Source organism: Tupaia chinensis, unplaced genomic scaffold (assembly GCF_000334495.1).
Source record: "Tupaia chinensis unplaced genomic scaffold, TupChi_1.0 Scaffold149831_1, whole genome shotgun sequence".
NCBI classification, from domain to species: domain Eukaryota; kingdom Metazoa; phylum Chordata; class Mammalia; order Scandentia; family Tupaiidae; genus Tupaia; species Tupaia belangeri.
In genome coordinates, this window is record NW_006209676.1 from 1,742,279 (window position 1) to 1,750,423 (window position 8,145).

Genomic DNA, 8,145 nt, shown 5'->3' on the forward strand with positions numbered 1-8,145 from the left:
GTGAGAAATCACCCCCCAGGGGTGATGGTCACACCACAATCCCTTCTCCTCCATTCTTCTCTCGGGATCTTGGGCATGAACACACATGTGCCCAGCGTGAGTTTAAGCCACAGGGTCTGGGTCTCGAACCGAAGTCAACTGCATGGGAGTCCAGCAACATAGCCACTGTGCCAACTGCTGGTCTCTCTTTTTTTTTTTCTGGTTTCTTTTTTTTTTGTTTTGAGAGGTTTTTGCTATAGGGCATGTGTGCTCGCCAGAAAGACAGAGACAGACAGACAGAAAGCGAGAAATCAAATCACCCCCCGGGGTGATGGCCATGCTGCAATCTCTTCTTCAAGGATCTTGGGCACGCACGCACATGAACCTGGTGTGAGTTTAAGCCACTGGGTCCGGGACTCGAACCGTGGTCAACTACATGGAGTCCAGTGACATAGCCATTATGTTAACTGCTGGTCCCTCTCTCCTTTTTTAAAGTTTGCTATGGGTATGTGTGCTTGTCTGACAAAGACTAAGGGTGTGTGTGTGGGGAGAGAGAGAGAGAGACCACCCCTCTGAGGGGATAGCCATGCTGCAACCCCTTCTCTATTCTCTCAGGATTTGGGGCACAGACACACACACAGCCTGTGTAATTTTCAAGCCACCAGGTCCAGGACTTGAACTGTAAAGTCAGCCATGTGGGACCCAGCTGCCTTAATCTCCGTGCCACCTGCTGGCCTAAGAAGCTTTAAAATTTTTTAAATTAATACTTTATTACATCCAAATTTTATTATAAGCATGCTTATGTGTACTTTTCTGTATGCATAATATAAACTTCTATAGAAAGTTAAAATTTTATATTTGGTGATTTGTGAGTCAAATGTCTTAGAGGTACGTATTCAGAAGTAATGAATACAAAGGTAAGTAATTCTAACATATCGAGGTATGATAGGGAAATTTATCTGACAGATCTTAATAAGGGTTGCTGAGTGACATTTACACAGAAAGGATGACAGATACAATCTAATGAGAACGATTCTTTCTTAGCCTAGAGACAAGGGAAATTTGGGGGAAAAAAATAAGCCATGTTGCCTGCGTTAAGTTGTGTGAGCAGCTAATACCCAGCAGTTTTCATAAAAATAATTGTGTAAACACATTGCTTTTAATTTAGGATTTTATTTATTTTTAAACATGGAGTTATGTTCCCATTGAAGAAAACTGAATGAGCCTATAAAACCTGTGAAGAGACCAGTTCTATTAACTGAATAGCCAGGGCAAGAGCAATGCTAGCAGATTTGGATAGGTACCACTTGTATCTCTTTGTTTCTTCAGAACAATTAGCTGTATATACCTAGTAATATGGTCTATTATCTTACTGTTTTTGCTTGTTTTTTTGAGAGAGACTTTTTGCTATAGGGCGCCTGTGCTCACCAGAAAAAATCACCCCCCAGGAGGGATGGCCATGGTGCAATCCCTTCTCTCAAGATTCTGGGCATGCATGCACACATGCCTGGTATGAGTTTCAAGCAATGAGGTCCAGGACTTGAACTGTGGTCAACCACATGGGAGTCCAATGTCTTAACCACTATGCTGCCGGCCGGTCCCTTTTCTTTCTTCTTTCCTTTCCCTCCTTTGTTCCTTTTTCCCTCTTGCTCTCCTCCCCTCTCCCTCCCTCCCTTCCCCTCTTGTTTATCCCTTTCTTTTCTTTTTCCTTTCCTTTCCCTTCCCCTCCCTCCCTTCTCTTTCTCTTTCTTTAGTGGCTAGAGGACATGTGTGCTTGCCAGAGGAGAAAAGCAACTCCCATGGGGAACGCTCAAACCACAATCCCTTCTCTACTGCTCCTCCTTTTGGGATTTTGGGCAGGCATGCATGTGTCCTGTATGCTTTTCAAACCAGTGGGTCTGGGCCTTCTGTAACACAATGGTCACGTGGGATCTGGCTGCCTTAACCACCAGGCCAGGAGGCCAGCCCTCTTTAATATTTTGAGGATAAGTTTAGACTTACAGTTATAAAAAATACTGTGGAGAAATCTCCTATACCCCTCTCCCAGCTCCCTGTCATGGTAGGAAAGACCTAGAGATCTCACTCAGCTTTTACTGACTCCTGTGCCTGGACCCTAGCTGAACTTACTGGTCTTTTCCAATCTGTGACAGTTCCTACATCTTTATCTTTCATGATTTGATGTTTTTTAATGAGTTCTGGTGAGTTTTTCTGCAGACTGTCTCTCCATCTGGATTTGCCTGAAATTCTGTCATTAGATGACGGTCACATATTTTTGGCAGGAATACCACAAACGTGATACTGTGCCCTTTTCAGTGCACCACAGTGTACCAGACGGGGAGCATACAATGCTGATATGTCTTATTTCTGGTGATACTAACCTTGGCTGCACTTGGTTCAAGTGGCATTTGCTGCATTCTTCACCAGAAATGTTATCATTTTCCCTTAATAGGGATAACTGCTCTGGGGGAGACACTTAGAAACAATGGCAAGATCCTATTTCTCAACATCCCTCCAACCCCAATTTTCAGCATCCATTGGTGGATTGTGCCTACAACACAGGCAAATTACACCGCAGTGTTTACCTAACGGTAACTGTATTTCTATCATTCCTTCTACATTTACGAATTAGAATTTTTCCACAAAGAAAAGCTGCCCCTTGCTCCTATGTATTTGTACTGGTACAGATTCATGAGTGTTTATTTTAGGCTACTGATTACACTCCTGTAATATTGTTTATTTTGTTGCTCACATTGACCTAGCTTTGGCCACTGGGAGCTCCGTCAGGCTGGCTCCTGTGCCCTCTTCACATGCCCCCATCCCTTTGGAAGCACTTCCATATTTTCCGGTATCACAAGATGGTCCAGGTTCATCTTGTATTTTCCTTGCCCCAGCTCTGGTATCAACCCTTTCTGCAAGAAGCTCTGGTTCCATTTATGGAGAAAATGGAATTCAGAAGTGAGCTCTAGGTGCTGTGTTCTTGTTACTACTAGTGTGTCTCTGCTCCCAAGCCCTCTTAACAGGCACAACTACAAAAGATGTATACACGTAGTAATCCACACACACACACCACCGCGACGTATTCTGTGTACATACATATGGATGACTCTGATTCCAATCCACACAAGGTTCAGCCTAGCCTGCCTCCTTTTCTTTGGAACTTCTTTTTCTGACACTGAGAAACCAGGTTCTCAGTATCTACACTGTACTCCCCTACTTGTTCAATCTTAGTGTACTATATGAACTGCTAACCCATAGACCAGTGAGGAACAAATCTACTAGAATACAGTATTTGTGTGCAGTTCCTTTTGTCTGTAGCTTTTCAAAATCCAGTTAAAGGTAGTTAATTTCATTTGTTATTGTTTGTTGTTTCGGGTTTCATTTCCACATGTCTTAGTAAATTTTTTTTTTTAAAAAGAGACTTTTGCTATAGGGTGCATGTACTGGTTGGAGAGACAGAGACAGACAGAAAGCGAGAAATCACCTCCACCAAGGGGGATGGCATGCCACAATCCCTTCTCTTCCATCCTCTCTTGGAATTTTGGGCATGCACATACACAAACTTGGTTTGAGTTTTAAGCCACCAGGTCCGGTACTCGAAACAAAACACGGTCAACTACATGGGAGACCAGCAATGTAACCATTATGCCATCTGCTGGTCCCATGTCTTGGTAAATTTTAATTAATAATTTTTGGGAAGGAAAATACAATTGTGAGTTACTTAATGACAGAGATACATTCTAAGAAATGTACCCTTAAGTGAGTTCATCACCGAGTCATCACAAGAGTATTTACGTAAGCCTAGAGGGCATAGCCTGCTACACACTGAGGCTCCAGACCTGTACAGCATGCTACTCTACTGAATACTGTAGGCACTGGTAACACCTAAGTATCTGTGTATCTAAACATCTTCCAACAGGACAGGGATATTAAATCTATCATACAAAATATAAAAAGTGGCACACCTAATGGCACATGGTAAGTGCAGGGCACTTAGAATGAATGGAATTTGCAGAACTGGAAGTTGCTCTGGGTGTGAGTGGATGGTAAGTGAATGTGAGGGTCTAGGATATTACTGTATGCTCCTGTAGACTTTATAAACATTGTGTACTTATGCTACACTAAATCTCACATTTTTTCTTTGATAACAAATTAATCTTAGCTTACTTTACTTTTAAGCTTTTTGAACTTTTAAAAACCTTTTTGACTTTTCTGTAGTAGCACTTAGCTTAAAATATCAACATGCTGGACAGCTGCACAAATCTGTTTTATATCCAATTCTATAAGCTTTTTTTCTATTTAAAAATATGCTTTTCCTTTTAAACTTGTTAAAAACTAAGATACAAACACACATGGGCCTAGGCCTAGAGTGTCAGGATCATCATTATCACTATCTTCCACTTCCACATCTTGCCCTACTGGAAGGTCTTCAGGGTCAATAACATGCACAGAGCCGCCTTCTTCTTCTTTTTTTTTTTTTTTTAAAGAATTTATTTTATTTATTCATTTTTTTTAAAAAAATTTGACCAGAGGGAGACAGAGAGAGACAGAAAGTGAGAAAGCAAGTCACCAGGTCCAGGACTTGAACCGTGGTCAGCCATGTGGGAGTGTCCAGCACCTTAACCACCACACCACCTTGCACAGAGCCTTCTTCTGGAGTATCTCCTGAAGAACATGTTGGAGACTCTCCTTAAGGTGCCATTCTTTACAGAACTATGTCCATGGTGGTTTGCTTATTTTACTTATTTTTATCCTAACTTTGCCTGTGAGCATATAATACACCATGAATGTTCCTCTCTATTAATGAAACCCTTTGGAGTTGGGGTCCACTTTTTCAAATTTTTATTATTTTTTTTTAGAATTATTTACTTTATGTATTTACTTATTTTGAGGCTAGGGACAGAGCAAGAGAGAGAGAGAGAGAAAGAGGGAAGGAAAGTGAGAGAGCAAGCCACCAGGTCTGAGACTCAAACTGTGGTTGGCCATGTGGGAGTCCAGCGCTCTTAACCACCATGCCACCTGCCGGTCCCACCATCTTTTCAAATTTTTAAATGAGCCTGTATGCAAAGTTTCTGGTGACCTCTTCATTGTTTTCTTTCTCTTCTCCTTTACTTTTCTTTTTCTCTTGCCTCTTCTTCAGCCATGTATTCCTGTCTCAGATCCAACAATTCCTCAGGAACCACTTCCAGGAGCTCCCCAATTCATCCTTATCCATACCCATTTTAAAGTTATTTGCTCTCTCAACCACAGCCTTGTGGATTTTTGCAGCCTCTTTATCTTTGGCAATTTTTTTTAAGAGAGTTTTTTTAAAATTTATTTTTATTTATTTTTTTATATAGGGTCTATGTGCTCACCAGAGAGACAGAGAGACTGAAAGCGAGAAATCACTCCCCAAGAAGGATGGCCACACCACAATCCACTCTCCTCTTGGGATTTTGGGCACAGATGCACATGCTCCCAGTGTAGTTTCAAGCTGCCAGGTCCAGGACTTGAACTGAGGTTGACTATGTGGGAGTCCAACGATGTAACCATCATGCTATTGCCTGGTCCCAACCCTTGGCAAATCTTTTAAAGTCTCTAACAAATCTCTTGAGTGTCTTCCTCTAGATGCCAATTATATACTTCTTGGTGGAATCATTCCAAGTTAAAAGCAAGGTCTTTTTTTTTTTGAGAGATTTTCGCTATAGGGCGCGTGCGCTCGCCAGACAGACAGAGAGAGACATAGAGACAGAAAGCGAGAAATCACCCCCCAGGGGGGATGGTCACGCCGCAATCCCTTCTCCTCCATTCTCCTCTCGGGATCATGGGCACGCATGCACACGCGCCCAGTGTGAGTTTTAAGCCACCGGGTCCGGGACGCGAATCGCGGTCGACTATGTGGGAGTCCAGCGACATAGCCATTACGCTAACTGCTGGTTCCCTTTTTTCCCTTTTTGCTATAAGGTGTGTAAGCTTGCCAGAAAGAAACTGAGAAATCGCCCCCATGGGAGATGGTCATGCTGTAATCCCTTTTCCTTCACTCTCTTCTTTGCGATTTTGGGTATGCACACACAGGTGCTTGGTGTGATTCTCAAGTCATCAGTTTCAGGGCTCGAACCACGTAATTAGCCACGTGGGACTGACATGGATCCATGCCACTGGCTGCCCCCACTTTTTACGTTTTATTAATTTTTTTTTCTTCCTTAAGCAAGAGAGACGGCAACCCTAACAGGGTCTTGATGATGAAATCCACTCCCAGATGACAGGCACATGTGTGGCCTACGTACTTGGAGGGGGGTCTCCTGTTGTGAATCTGGGACCTTTACGTGGGTCAGTCTTGTGCAGTGTCATATTTTACTGCTGCCACACTGTCCTGTCCCCATTCAGGGTTCTTTTGTCCTTTTTATTATTTTTTTAAATTTTAACTGTCAGAGAGTACATGTACATGAGAGAAAAATAGAGAGAGAGAGAGAGAGAGAGAGAGAGAGAACAAGCATGAGAGAGCATCCTCCAATGAGCATGGCTGTGCTGTAATCCTTTTTCTTCCATTTCTCCACTGCATCAGGATTTGGGGCATGCACGCACATGCGTCTGGCATGCTTTTCAAGTCACCAGGGCTGAGATTCAAACTGTGATCAGCCATGTAGGACCCAGTTCCCTTAACCACTGTTCTATTGGGTTGGCCCCAAGCAAGGTTGTTGAGGTAGTCATGGATGTTGTCATCGTTCTAGAACTGTATCAGTGTCTTTCTCAGTTATAGCGATATGCCAGGTAAAGGTTCTCCTCAGGTAGTCAGCTATAAAAGTTGCTATAGAAATAATAACAAAAATTTACTTGGATAGTTTAGTTTGAGTTAAGAGAAGCCCTATGTCTGGACAGTAGAATCTAGAGATGGAAATACATTTCTGGACTGTGTTATTTCAGGGTTTGCAGTTTTGGGAAGCAGAATTCCCAGAATGCCTTCCCTTTACGGTCCAATGTATCATTTATCAATCGAGTAACATGGTCAGGTGTTGGGGGCAAAACCTACATGATGGGCATATCCAGAATGTGTAAGCACCTGCCTCCGGTCTGTTTTCTTGATGGTTTGACTTGGCAATGAAGAACATCCTCTAAGCCTCCATGAATTACTTCCTTTTTCTCAGAGGTTTAGATTTCCACAGATCTCTCCAAAAGCTTCACAGCGAGCTGCATTTCCAGTTTGGATTTTACTGCGAATGCTCATGTGTGTACCAGGCAATCAATGCAGATGATAACAGTTCAAAATATTCTGTGGTTGTTCCAGTGTGCAGACTAAATTGGAATGAGAGCTGGTGGTTTTTGAAGCCACCACTGCATCTTTCCAAAAAACTGAATTAAGAAGAGACATGGACGTAGCAGGTGGTTGGTGGTTTTGGGGTGCTTGACTTGCACAAGGGGAACAGCAGGTAGCACGGTGGTTAAAGCGTTGGACTCCCACATGGCCAACTGCGGTCTGAGTCCTGGACCTGGTCGCTTGCTTTCTCTCTCTCTCTCTCTGGTGAGTGCACATGCCCTGTAGCAAATTAAAAAATAATGATAAAGATAAATTAAAATAAACAATTCTAAAAAAAAAGAGAACATACTCATTACTATTAACAAAGGCATGTCCTGTACAAACACTAATCACTTTAGATCACTTTAAATTTCATTTCCAGGGGAACTGTTGGACATGGCTTCTTACTGGCAACATTAGCACTTTTTTTTTTTGTGGTTTTGTTTTGAGAAATTTTTGCTATAGGGCATGTATGCATGCCAAAGGGACAGAGAAAAAGAAAGTGAGAAATCATCCTCCAAGGGGATGGCCACACTGCAATCCCTTCTCTTCCATTCTCCTCTTGGGATCTTGACTATGCGTGCACACGCGCCTGGTTTGAGTTTTATGTCCCTGGATCCAGGACTCGAACTGCAGTAGACTATGAGAATCCAACGATGTAACCATTATACTATCTGCTGGTCCTGAGCAGTGGATTTTATATGCTTAGGGGCCACAGTGAACACAACATGAGATTAAACCCAGCGCAAGAGAAAAGTGATGCAATCAAGGTGGCCGGGGCTCCGCCCCGCACGCTGCGCGCCGTTTCGGCTGGGCCCCCTCCGGGGCCCCGGCCCCCCCTGCCTCTCCCGCGCTGGATGGGCCGGCTGGGGCTTGCGCCTGGGCGCACCAGGAGG

General features: G+C 43.2%; 1 protein-coding gene across 3 annotated transcripts in view; it reads right to left on the reverse strand.

Annotated features, from left to right (window-relative positions):
• The window catches only part of PPP2R3A (protein phosphatase 2 regulatory subunit B''alpha), a 228,302-nt gene that overhangs the window by 87,661 nt on the left and 132,496 nt on the right, over positions 1-8,145 (reverse strand). The gene's annotated exons all lie outside the window — the stretch shown is intronic.